This window comes from Grammomys surdaster, unplaced genomic scaffold, assembly GCF_004785775.1.
Source record: "Grammomys surdaster isolate TR1022 unplaced genomic scaffold, NIH_TR_1.0 208, whole genome shotgun sequence".
In the NCBI taxonomy this organism is placed as follows: domain Eukaryota; kingdom Metazoa; phylum Chordata; class Mammalia; order Rodentia; family Muridae; genus Grammomys; species Grammomys surdaster.
Window position 1 is genome coordinate 4,848,178 of NW_021604653.1, and position 13,479 is coordinate 4,861,656.

Below are 13,479 nucleotides of genomic sequence, written 5' to 3' on the forward strand. Positions count from 1 at the left end.
GAGAGAGAGAGAGAGAGAGAGAGAGAGAGAGAGAGAGAGAGAGAGAGGAGATGGAGGAAGATGTTCACATGCCTGTAACAGTCAAAGGTAGTTGGTATATCTAGGTTGGGTATTGGGTTACACTTCTTATTGTATGGATATCTTGTTACTCATCATTATCAAATATATAAGCCTTTGATTAATCTTTAATCATTAGAGTCTCATCTTTCTACTGAGCCCGTGTGGATGGTGGGATGGCCTAGGCAATGTCCAGCCTTACAGAGACAGTGTGGGAGATTGAGCCATCTCCCACAATGACGTTTCATGGGTGGCAGGGCTGGTGTTTCTAGTTGGCCATTTCTAGCTGCAGTGCGCACATGGCCTCCAGCCAAGAAATGTGGTGGCTGGGCTAGACAGAGCCACTGCACCTTAAATAGTCGGATTAACAAGTGGCCAATTTCAAATAATTACTATCAGGCACGAATTCACTAGAAATTTAAGTCTATTCACCTGAGAGTAAAAGTTGTATTTTTTTGTTTTTTAAAGAAAGTGAGTGAGTGATTGGCACTGATAGGAGTCATGTGACTCCTAGTGGGGGAAACCCTGAACAAAAATCTTAGAACAGATACTCCAGCTTTTTTCTTGTGACCACTTGTTTGGAAAATTGTTTGCCAGCCTTTGACTTTGAGATAGTAGCTGTCTTTGTCACTGAGATGTGTTTCTTATATGTAGCAAAATTCTGTGTCTTGTTTACATATCCAGTCTGTTAGTCTATATCTTTTTATCTGTGAGTTGTGTCCATTGAAGCTAAGAGATATTAAGGAAAACTGATTGTTGCTTCCTGTTATTTTTATTATTAGAGGTGGAATTATTTTTGTGTGGCTATCTTCTTTTGGGTTTGTCAGAAGGTTACTTCCTTGCTTTTTCTAGTGTATAATTTCCTTCCTTGAGTTGGAGTTTTCCTTCTACTATCCTTTGTATGGCTGGATTTGAGGAAATATATTGTGTAAAATTGATTTTGTCATAGAATATCTTGGTTTCTCCATCTATAGTAACTGAGAGTATTGCTGGGTATAGTAGTCTTGGCTGGTATTTCTGATCTCTTTGGGTGTGTAAGACATCAGTTCAGGATCTTCTGGCTTTTATAGTCTCTGGTGAGAAGTCTGGTGTAATTAGTTTATGTCTGCCTTCATCTGTTACTTGATATTTTTACCTTACTTCTTTTATTATTTTTTCTCTTTTTGTGAATTTGATGTTTTATTATTATGTGATGGAAGAAATTTCTTTTCTGGTCTAGTCTATTTCAAATTCTGTAGGCTCTAAAGTAATTTTTATTTAGCTTTTTACTATTAAATCCTTAGATGTTTTGATTCTGGGGTGAAGAGAAGAACTGGCATTATGTTCAACTCAATGTCCCCATTCTCCTTAGTGCAGCATCTAATGAAGTTTCATCCCTGACATGGTGGCATGTAGATATCAGACTGTAGAGAAGAAATATGATCATGAAGCTGAAGCCCACATAAGGAGATCAGTGCCCTAAAGAGGCTGCAGCTCTCTTTGCTTATGTGTCAATGACGTGACAACAGAGACTCATTTGGACATTCTATATGCAGAAATTTGTTCTTGGTCTGGAAAGAAAATACCTTGAGTCTATATGGATGTGGCACCTGCCAACAATACATTTGATGGCATATAGCTCATGCAGGAAATAGGAGGTGACACATCCTGCAGACAGAAAGGATTCTGGACATTGCCTGGCATAGTAGATTCATTGAGGAAGATGTGAGAAGTACAGATGCATGGTGCTTGAGCACAGGTAATCAATCACATGGTAGACTGTAGATTAAAATAAATGGGTTGTTTTTGTGACAATCTAGTCAGAGAAGAGCCAACCTATGTGCCCAACCTATTTGTAAATATATTTTGAGTCTTATTTATGGGAATATGGAGCTGGGAAGAACCAGACCTGACTTCTACATTGGTCGTCCTTCCTAGCTTGTAGAACACTGGCTTCTTAACCTGTGAGTCATGACCCCTTTGGGGGTCAAAGACCCTTTGCCAGGGATCACCTAAGACCACTGAAAAACACAAATATTTACTTTACAACCCTAACTTTAGCAAGATTCCACTACTGAAGGAGCAACAAAATAATTTTATGGTCAGGGGTCATCATAACATGAGGAATTGTATTAAAGGGTTCCAGCCATAGGAAGGTTGTAGAATTGATCTAGAATTACTAGAAATTAACATTTACCTTTTAAGATGCCTATCCTCGGGCTTGGGTGGCTCAGTGAGTAGGAGTGCTTCTGGTTTTGCAGAGGACTGCATTCTGAGCATCCATGTAGGTCAGTCCACAACTATCTGTAACACTAGTTACTGGAGATGTGACACTACAAAATGTCACTGGGGACCCAGATGCACATGCAGATACATATACTCACAGACATATGAGCCTACACATAAGTAAACCTAAATTTCAATCTTACAATTTTCAGTTGGTGTCATTCTTTTACAAGTCTTTATTGGCTGGCTGTGCTGTTTAAAAAATTTAGTATCTCTAGCAGATTAGTTCATATCTGTTAGCTAGAAATAATTTAGTAGGATAGATAATCAGTAACATTCTCTTGAAAAACTAAATCACAAACCAGCTCACATAACTCTGCAACTGACAGATTTTACAGCCCTTAAAAGTTCACCATTCTTGGCTGTATGGTTGTGAAACTATGAATAGAGTGCCTATCTAATATTCAGAAAGTCTGGGATTTGATCTATATTGGTAATAATGTAATGGTTCAAATGGTAATGGTTCAAACCTTCTGTCCAGGATTGTGTAGGTAGAGGCAAGTGAAGGTGTCCTTGCACCATGTGGGACTCCCTTCAACAACCAGAGTTATGTTCAGAACACACTCAAACATCAATTTACAACAAAAATGATTTTTTTCTTAAGAAACACAGAGAGAGAGGGTGGGTGAATCTGAATCCTGCAGTAACAGAGACAAATTGCTCCACAGGAGTGATTTTTTAAAAGGGGAAGAAGTAAATTAAAAAAAAAGAGGAAGTCCAAGGTAAGATAAATTGATAAATTTTAATTCAACATTTTAGTCAGTGTAGCCAAATAAGAAATTCTGATAGCATGCCTCAGGAATGATTCAGTCATGTAGAAGTGGCCAAATAAGGAGTCTAGTGGTTCAGCAGAAGAGAAAGGACCTAGAGTTGGGATGGAGGCAGGATCCTCTGGGGCCATATTGCCATGTTTGGGCCTGTTAGAAAGCCCTTCAGTAGAGAAATTAGAATTTCAAGGACATTCTCAGATAGCTAACAAGTTTGGGAACTGTCTAGGACATAGTCTTTCCTGTCTAAAAACAAGCCTATCCTTTCTGAAATGAAAAAAATACATACCAAAGGCACTGATTACTTTAATATTCAGTCATCAATTAAGAATGCACTTAAAAACATCATCATTAGAAGGTTTTAGCATGCAAACTATATAAAAGAAGGAGGCTGTTTCTTTGTATATTTGTTTGATTTGAGAGAGGGTCTTGCTATAGAGAGCCCAAACTAGCTGTGACTTTATCCCAGTCTCCTGTGTTATAGGATAATGTCCATTTGTACTTGGTTTGTGAAGGCTTTTATAAAAAATAATATTTAAGAACACAGCTGTGGTAAAGAAACTTGAGTCTAATTTATAGTCTAACTTAATAATGAAAGTTTAATTGATGAATGGTCCTTTTTAGGGCCTGTCAATCATTATTTTTATTTTTATATATACTCTTGTAAGCTATATATAAAAGCTCTTTCCATAATGAATAAAATTTTTCCTTATTAACAAATAATCAATCACTATACCAGAGGGCTGGGCATATAGGTCTGTTAATAGAGTATGTTTCCAACAATCACAAGTTTCTTATCCCCAGTACCACATAATCCTTGAATGACTGCCTAAACTTGTAACCCTAGCTCTTGGGGACATGGGGCAGAAGGATCAAGAATTCAAGGTAATTATTTACTATATTTACTACATAATGAGTTCCATGTCTTCCTGGGCTATATGAGGCACTTCTCAGAAATATAGAAATACATGGTAATAGAAAATAGATTGTGTTCCATGTAAGTCTCTGACCAGCCTTAGCTTACCAGGGACCCCCTGAGTGAACAACAAGTCTCTGCTCTAGCAAAATACCACATACCCTTTTTACAGACAGTTTCCAGAAAAATGCTACCTGTCTGTCCTCAACAAAATATCCTCCCATGTCTTTGCTTCAGAAAAGACATCCTTTCATAAGACGGTTTTCAGAAAAAAACATCATATGACACAACTGAGTCTCCAAAGAAACCAGAAATTTCCATGTCACATGACCTTCTCACAATAAAAGAAGCTTGGAAGAATATGAAGTGTTTAGGGAGAATGAGTTTTATCTGATTGAACAGGGGTAGGTTTGTTCCCTTTTCACAACAAGGGACCATGAAGGAAGTGGCACAGACAATTACAGATGGATGCTTGCATGGGACAAATTAATTAAGGGCTTCTCTTGACATTCTTCTCTGAAACTGGTTATTTGACAATTGCGTTTCTTATTAATTGTTCTGGGAACACAATAATGAATTCTTAGTAGTTAGTAGATAAATATGAGAACAAAATATAATTTTAAGAGCAGGGGCATTCTCCATGCTAGAAGAAATCTTTGAAAATAAATCAGTGAAAGCAGACACTTAAAAACACATGAATGGGCTGCAAAGACATACATCAGTGGCTAAAAGCATGTTATTACTCTTTCAGAGAACTAGATGGCCTGCATTCATGATGGGTAGCTGACAATTACCCATATCTGCAGTTTCAGAGAATCTGATGCCCTCTTTTGGCCTCCAGGGACACTTGTATGCACACAGACACACACACACACACATGCAGATAGATACACGCATACACACACACAAACATACACACACAAATATACAAACATAATTAAAAATAAAATAAATATATCTTAAAATGATTAGAGAGACTGTTCAGTTAGTAAAGTACTTGCCATATTAACATGGGTGGTTGAGCTGAGCTCAGATGTCCAGCACCCATGTAAAGTTGGATGCTGTAGCGAAATCAGTAATTCTAGAGCCCATGTTGTAAGATGGAACATAGGGTCAAGAAAATGCTCAGAATGTTGTTTGATAGCTACCCCACTATACAAAACTGTAAAACTCTGCCTGTGTAAAGACCGTGTCTCATGAAAGATAGATGATGATGACTGACAACGAGATTGTCCTCAGAACTTCACAGGAATGCTGTGAAATTCTCTCCCTATACTAAACCTGAAAACACACATCACACAAACACAAACACAAAGAAGCATATAAAATCCTGATTTATGTGATGTTGACCTTTAGCCAACGAATCAGGTCTCTATGACGTAGTTAAGCACAGTAGCTGATTATAGTTAAGTTGCTGTAGTGAAATTATTGTCCATATAATTTTAATTGATATACTTTATCCTAATCTATGCATTTCTTTTACTGTTAATGGCTCTTCCTGGTCAAAATGTACTTTTTAAAAGAGGTGTTGTCTCTCTATTCCCTTCTCAATATAAAAGAACCTGCAGCTATCACCTACTCCTTAGAATTTCTCAATAAAGGTGTACCTTGGGCTAGTTGGTGTGCTTCTTGCTTATTCCATCTGAACCTGTAGAACCTAATTAAATTGCATCTTTCAGACTCTAAATAGAGCTAATTGATGCTGCTTACTGGGATAAGAGTTTCATAGTCCTGAAAATTCTCATTGCTGCAGTGAATAAAGTTACTTCATAACAAGATCATGAGATGTAAAGGCAAGTTTATTTCAACTTCAGTAAGATTTATTTCAGACTCTTATCTTTAAATAGAGTGCCTATGTCTTCTAAATGAAAATGTATTCATATATACGCATACGTATGTACATAAATGCATATATGCATATGTGTTAGTAAAATAGACAAACAAGAACACGTATAAAAACCTCACTATTAGACATGTTTCATTAAAGGGAAAATATAAGAAAATTTCATTAATATAGAAACATAAGACTGGAGAAATAGTTCATCAGTTTAAAACACTTGCTGTTTTTCCAGGGGACCAAGGTTCAATTCCCATCTCCCATAACTGTCTTTAACTCCAGCTCTATGGGAATTGATATACTCTTCTGGGGATACCAGACATACATGTGGTACCAAGATATACTAAGATGCAAAATAAGTATGCATATAAAATAAAAATAATTTTTAGGGGACATCACTCCCTAATTATCAGTGAAATTACATTATAACATTTACCTTACATTGCTGAATTAGATAACAAGTAAATACACATAGCTTAGAAATAAGTTTTCTTTCTTCTTTTCATTAGTTTTTCGTGTGTATATGAGCACATGGAGGTTAAACATGGATACTGTGTACTCATCATTTATTCCTTTCATTTCTTGAGGCAGGATCTCTCCTTGCATATAGAGCATTTGGCTAGACTTTGTAACAAGCTTTCTCTGTAGATACCATCTTTGGCTTCTAAGTGCTAAGCTTATAGGTGAACCACCAGAACCACCTGGGATTTATGTAGGTGATGGGGATCTGAATTCTGGTACTCATATTTATGAAGCAAGTACTTTTCCCACTGAGGTATGCCTCTAGCTTCTAATCATTCTTGTGTGAGAAACTCCCCAGCATTTAGCACCATCAACAGTGTTTCACAATCCTCATGGCCAACTAATGAGAACGTATCTTATCACTCCAGGAGGAATCCCTGCTCCATTTGTGCAGATTCTACCCAGTGCTGCCCCATCTTAGTCACAGCCCTGGCAGTTACCAAACTTCATTTTTTTTTATTTTTTTTTGAATATGAAATGCTTTTTTATAGCACGTTTTACAAGGGGAGGGGGTAAGAGGGGCCAGGTGGTGGAAAAGTACAGAATCTTCTTGGCCTCTGCCTTGAAACATGTCATGGTCTATACAGTACACTGCCTTGAATTATGATCTACCTGCTATTCTTCAGAAGATATGGTACACTGCTTTGAGTCTATCTGCAGTTGCCAAGCTTCAGGGGACATTGTGCAGGTGGGGAAAGGTAGGGGGTGAGGGTAAGGGTGAGGGTCCTGGCTTCTGGCATCTCCCCCTTCTCTGTTTAGTTAGAGAAGGCGTCTTATGATCAATTTCAACTATGTGAGTTTTGAATTTGGATGTCTAATTATGGGGGGGTCTTATACAAGGGAATGCAGGGTTGGTTCAATATTCAGAAATCCATCAATGTAATCCATTGTATAAACAAACTCAAAGAAATAAAACACATGATCATCTCACTAGATGCTGAGAAAGCATTTGACAAAATTCAACACCCCTTCATGATAAAAGTCTTGGAAAGGTCAGGAATTCAAGGTCCATACCTAAACATAGTAAAAGCAATATACAGCAAACCAGTAGCCAGCATTAAACTAAATGGAGAGAAACTTGAAGCAATCCCACTAAAATCAGGGACTAGGCAAGGCTGCCCACTCTCCCCCTACTTATTTAATATAGTATTGGAAGTCCTAGCCAGAGCAATTAGGCAACACAAGGAGGTCAAAGGGATACAAATTGGAAAGGAAGAAGTCAAAATCTCACTCTTTGCAGATGATATGATAGTATACTTAAGTGACCCCAAAACTTCCACCAAACTTCTTGCTTAGTAGTTTCTGATTCTTTTTCTTCATAACTCACATGGGAGGATCTTTAAATTTATAATACTGAATCTGGCTCCTTTTGATTGCTTTGCCTTTGAAACACAGCTGTCCTAGTAGGCATGTGTCTATTGCTGAGATTTTAATTTGAATTTCTCTTATAACTGGTGACATTGACTATACTTTTATGTAATTGTTGGCTATTCACATATTTGGCCAGCCAGACTAGCTGAATGAGCTCTGGGTTTAGTGAGAGAAATTAAATTAAAAATAAAGCTACTATATGACCTAGCTATATACCCAGAGAATACCATGCTATTCCATAGGGATATTTGCATTCTCCTGGTTATTACTGCTTTATATACTGTAGCAAAGAATTAGAACCAGCTAATCAACAGAATCAACAGTTGAATGGATAGTGAAAATTTGGTACATATATGAAATGAAATACTATTCGACTCTACAGAAAAGTTAAATCACAAAAATTTATCTGAACCTGAGTAGACTTAGAATGTATATAGGAAAATTTATATATATATGTATATTAACAAATGTACATATAAGCACAGCATAATGTAACAAAGAGAACAAGAAAGACTAACTATTAAGGGGTGAAGAAGGACTGAATGCCAGCAATGGACAAGGTCATCATGAAAGGGAATATAAAGCTTATTGCTTTATAGTTATAACCCTGTAATAAATATTTCATTTGTGGTCGTATGTCACTACTTTCAAATATATTTAATAATTTTATTTTATTAAAGCATAAATATAAGTGTAAAGTATAATAAAGTATAAAACCTGGCGTGAAACTGCATAGCTTCAGAATGGCTGTAGATGTTTAGGCTTTGGGTCTGCTTCATGTTTGTACAAGATTAGGTGAGTGGGGTTTGTTTTAGTGTTTTCTGCTTCATTATAATAAATCTTTAATGAAGACAAATACTATACATAGGTAAAACTAAAAAAGAAAGAAATGAAAAGCTATGTGCAAAGTGGGTAAGAGGTGACTTTGGAGCCAAGAGAAAAATCAAAGGGACCTGAAGCTATAGCATCAGAAGCAACACAAATTAAATGCACAGAGAATAGGAGACAAAATGGTTTATGGTTTTTTTATTATTGCCTTTTCATTCAGCTAAATATTTTTGTTGATCCAGGAGATTGGCTTCACAGCCAAAGCTGGCTTTGGACTTATAAAGCTGGCTTTATAACCTTGCTAACATCAAACTTGAAATTTTCTTGCCTCACCCTCCTAAGTACTGAAATCAAAACAGTATATTATTATAAATGGCTATCAGTACTTTTTGTAATACTGAATACTGACTGTATCGCCCACAAACTAGTCTTTCCTTAGCTTAGTCATTGTGTTCTTCTGTTTATGGTATTTGTTTTATCAATGATTCTGATGATGATGGTGGTGATGATGATGATGGTGATGATGATTATTTTATAATTTCATTTTCTTTTTTTTGTGTGTATGTCATGTGTATATGAAGGTGCTCTTGAATACTAGGAAATGGTGTCAAATTCCAGGAACTGGAGTTACAGGCATTTGTGAGCTGCACTGCCTGAGTGCTGGGAACTGAACTCTGATCCTCTGGAAGAGCAGGGAGTACTGGGAAATAAACTCTGATTCTCTGAAAGAACAGTAAGTGTTCCTAACCATTGAGCAATCTCTTCAGCCTAGTGATTAGTTTTGAGATTCAATAGGCAATAATTCTGAAGAAATTTACTTTCTCTAGGCTATGCTTTTGTTTTGTTTTGTTTTGTTTTGTTTTGTTTTGTAGATCCAAAAATGCCTTTTCTTAATCTAAGGTGTTGAAGATTTTTCCTTAATGCAGAAGCCTTTAGGAGACATTTCAAATTCCAACTGTAAAAGTTCACTATCACTGTAAAGTTGATAATAGCATATATTTGACCATATGTTTCATTATATTTCTGGGCTCTATTCTATTTAAATAATCTACCTGGAATTCAATTTTATTATGGACCAACATAGCTTTTTTTCTTTTCTTTATCTTTGCTTTCTTCATTTTCTTTTTTCTTTTTCTTCTTTTTTTTGTTTTATTTTTTGTTTATTCTTTTGAAATAGAATCTCACTATAGATCTCTGGCTGTCCTGGAACTCATTATGTAGACAAGGCTGGCAATCTGTAATTGGCAGAGTAATCTGTCTGCCAATAGTTCCCAAGTGCTGGGAATCAATGTGTTTGCCATTATTAGCTTCTGTTATTCTAAGAGTTTAACAGTTTTCATATCAAAAATCATGCTGATTATTTTTTTTAATTTCTTTCTCAACTTAATAGCTTTGTATTATCTATTTCATATTTAATTGAATTTTAATTTCTTTCATATTAATTTTATATTTAATCATCTTTGCTATATTACTACAACATTGAAGAGGATTGTACGTAAAAACATACAACTTTAACTTCTTATCATCAATGGAAGATACTAACTTTCTGTATTGAAATATGATATTAGCTGTAGATTTTTGTTTGCAAATGTTGTTTATTAGGCTTAATAATCTTTAGATTCTATTTTTAACATCTCTAGTCATGAGGAAATGTGGAACTTTGTAAAACCCTTCTCAGTATCTATCAAGACTATTCTGTAAGATTGAGTTTTGCTTACTGATAAAATGAATTATGCTAATGTTCAAGTGGTTTTTATCCAATTTCTCACTGAAGCAAACTGCATATTACTATTCTAGGGAGTCATGAAAAGATTAAAAATCAAAATGCACCAAATAGTTAAAAAAAAAATCAAACCAGGATGTTTCTAGTTGAGGAAAAGTATTTACAAATATATAAATGATTTATTTCAATTTTATTTATGTAAGTGTGTTTGTGTGTCTGCATGCTATGTTTGTATATGTGCTCAATGAGGCCAAAATAAGGTGTCTGATTCCCTAAGGCTAAAGTTAAAGGTAGCTGTGATGCTGAGAACTGAACTTGAAGTTTTTCCAAGAGCAGTTAACTGCTGATTTTTCTCTGTAGTCTCCATGTTCTTTTTACTTAAGCTGGTGCATTGTACCATGCTATATTTCTAAGATGTGTGATTAGGTGAAAACTAACATGACATGGTGTTATGCTTTTATGTGATCTCCTGGTGCCTGATATAGGAGCTCAGAGGAGAACAATGACACCTTCAAAGTTCTATTCAACAGCATCACCATGCAGAACCTTAGCACTGAGAAATAGGAGGAGAATGTTGCAAGCAAGTATCAGTCCCAGAAACTTACAATATAAACAGCAGATGTAGATATGCATTTGAACAGCATGGCTGATTATATGATACAGGAGAGGCTGTATGAAAACTTAAGAGAATGACCCAGAAATCAGCACACTGTAGGTTCTAAACATTTTCAGAGGAAGGAACTGACATCAGATGAAGCAACATACAGACAAATAAAATATTTGATTTAAACTTAATTTCAATGACTCTAGCCTTAGAGACTCAATATGTTGCCTTAGGCCATTGTAAAATAAAACTGAAAATGACTATGTGGTACCAGATTTGTATGAATGTTATCAGAGTAATTTTCTCAGGTGGCTGAGAATGTATTTGTTGGCCCAGATTAGGGGCCCTTAAAGTTTAATTTGGCCTCAGAATTATGCAGGAAATAATTGACACAGAGCCCTAGGTCCAACCCTAGAGTATGTCATGCGTAGGTCTGCAGAGATGCCTAAGAGTGTACAATTCTTAGAGTGTTCCAGACTCTTCTGTTCCTGAGATCAGCATTGCTAAACACTGGCCAACCCTGGGTTTTCAGCTATAATGGTGCTCAAAAGTTAAAATATCCAGGAACCTATTCCCTGGATTCTGCTCCAGCTCTGTCTTTACATAAACAAAATGACTATTTCATTCCATGTAGCATTTTTATGCATAAAACATAAGTATGACTCAGTGACCTTTAATAGCCACCTTTCCTTTTAAACTAGATTGTTTTTTTCTCTTGGATTTCCTCAGTCCAAATTATTCCTGTACCTCCTTTTCCCACTGGATATATACACACTCATGTATCTATTCATCTGTAACATACTCAGTTCTAAGACCTCTGTTTTGGTCCTTACATTGAAAGATGAAAATAATATCCATGATTTAGAGAGACTGTCCTATAGGATACAACTCAAATTTCACAATGTATTGGAGAGTGTTAGCCTCAATAGAAGAGGATGCATCTAGTCCTGCAGAGACTTGACGTGCCATGGTGGGTCAATAGCTGGAGGTGACTCAACCTCTCAGAGGAGAAGGAAAGGGGTTCAGGGAAGGGCTTGTGTGGCAGGGGACAGGGGACAGCAATCACAATGTAAAATGAATAAATAAATAAATGGTAAAAAACACTAATTCAAGGGGGAAAAGGTAAAGGCAACTGGGCATTTTCCTGGGACACAGATATGGAAAACTAACATATGAGTATTAAGAGAGATTTATTTTTATGATTATAATATTGTATGTAAGGAAACATGTTTATTTGTGTAAGTATCTGTAGAGTTCCAGATCCTCTGGAACTGCATATATAGCTAGTTAAGAGCCACCATATGTGAGTAGGAGGATCCCAACTTGTGTCCTCAGTAAAAACCAGTCCATGTTCTTAAGACCTGAGGCATATATGGTCTTGTAAATGGCTATTATGACAACCAGTATTAAGCAGTAAAAAATCAGTGAAGGAGAAAGATAAGAGAGAGGATATCAAAGGACCACAAACAGAAGCTGTCTAGTGACACTTTGAGCTTTTGAGTTGGTAGAAACCAGGGGCCTGTTAATGTAATCCAAAGGATTTTACCTGGTAGTCACAAGACTGCTGGGTCAGGCACAGAGGGAACCAATGGATGGCCATTAAATGGGGCTAAGAAGAGCTCGAGATAATTTGTTTCTGGAGCTCTCATTCTACAATTCTCCACAATAATGGAAGCTCTAACCAGTCAATTAGCTTTGCTGAATCTTTACCAGCGACTGACTGTTTCTGAAAACCTCGTTCTGTAAACCTAATCTTACCATCCATTAATTCTCTGCAGGGTCCTAAAACTAGTGTCCTTCTTCCAAAGGTACAGTTACTAACATCTGAGAAATAAGCATACAGGAATCCTGGACACTAGCTGGATGTTCTTGTCTTTCATATCTGGTATGTCCTCTTAGTATAGAGGCAGACTGAGTAACTGTGCCAGATGGCTTCTAATGACTGTTTTTTTTTTTTTTTTTTTTTTTTTTTTTCCACAGGGTGTTTTTTTTGTGGTTTTTTTTTTTTTACAAGATTTTTTATAAGGGTTTTTTTTTTTTTTTTTTTTTTGAGATGTATCCAAGGTGGCTTTGTTGTGGCAGTTTTCTTATTACACTAAGTATTTCAGGGGAAGGAGACAGCTGGCCAAGCAGTGCCTTCTTGCTCTGCTTTGTTAAAACCCACTAATTACTGCTTTCTTAGTGTAGAAGACTATTCTTGATTATTCTTGACTATTCTGTATGTGGCCACGGTGCAATCTCTCCCCTTATAGAGCTCCTAAATAATCAAATGATCTCTTTCAGTGCTAAGTTTCCCAAGGATCTTTGTGCTGGGTAAATACATTTATATATAAGAGAAATCAGTCTGAAGCCACTTACATTGAGACCTGTGTTGAGAGATCTAAAACTCAGAAGGCTGCAACCAATCTGTAAGCAAATAATTCAACTTAGATAGGAAAAATCTTCCTCTTTTAATAAAAAGGAACTATAGAAAGAAAGAAGGACATAAAGACAGACAGACAGGAAGCGAGGGAAATAGGGAGGAAGGAAGAAAGGAAGGAAGGAAGGAAGGAAGGAAGGAAGGAAGGAAGGAAGGAAGGAAGGAAGGAA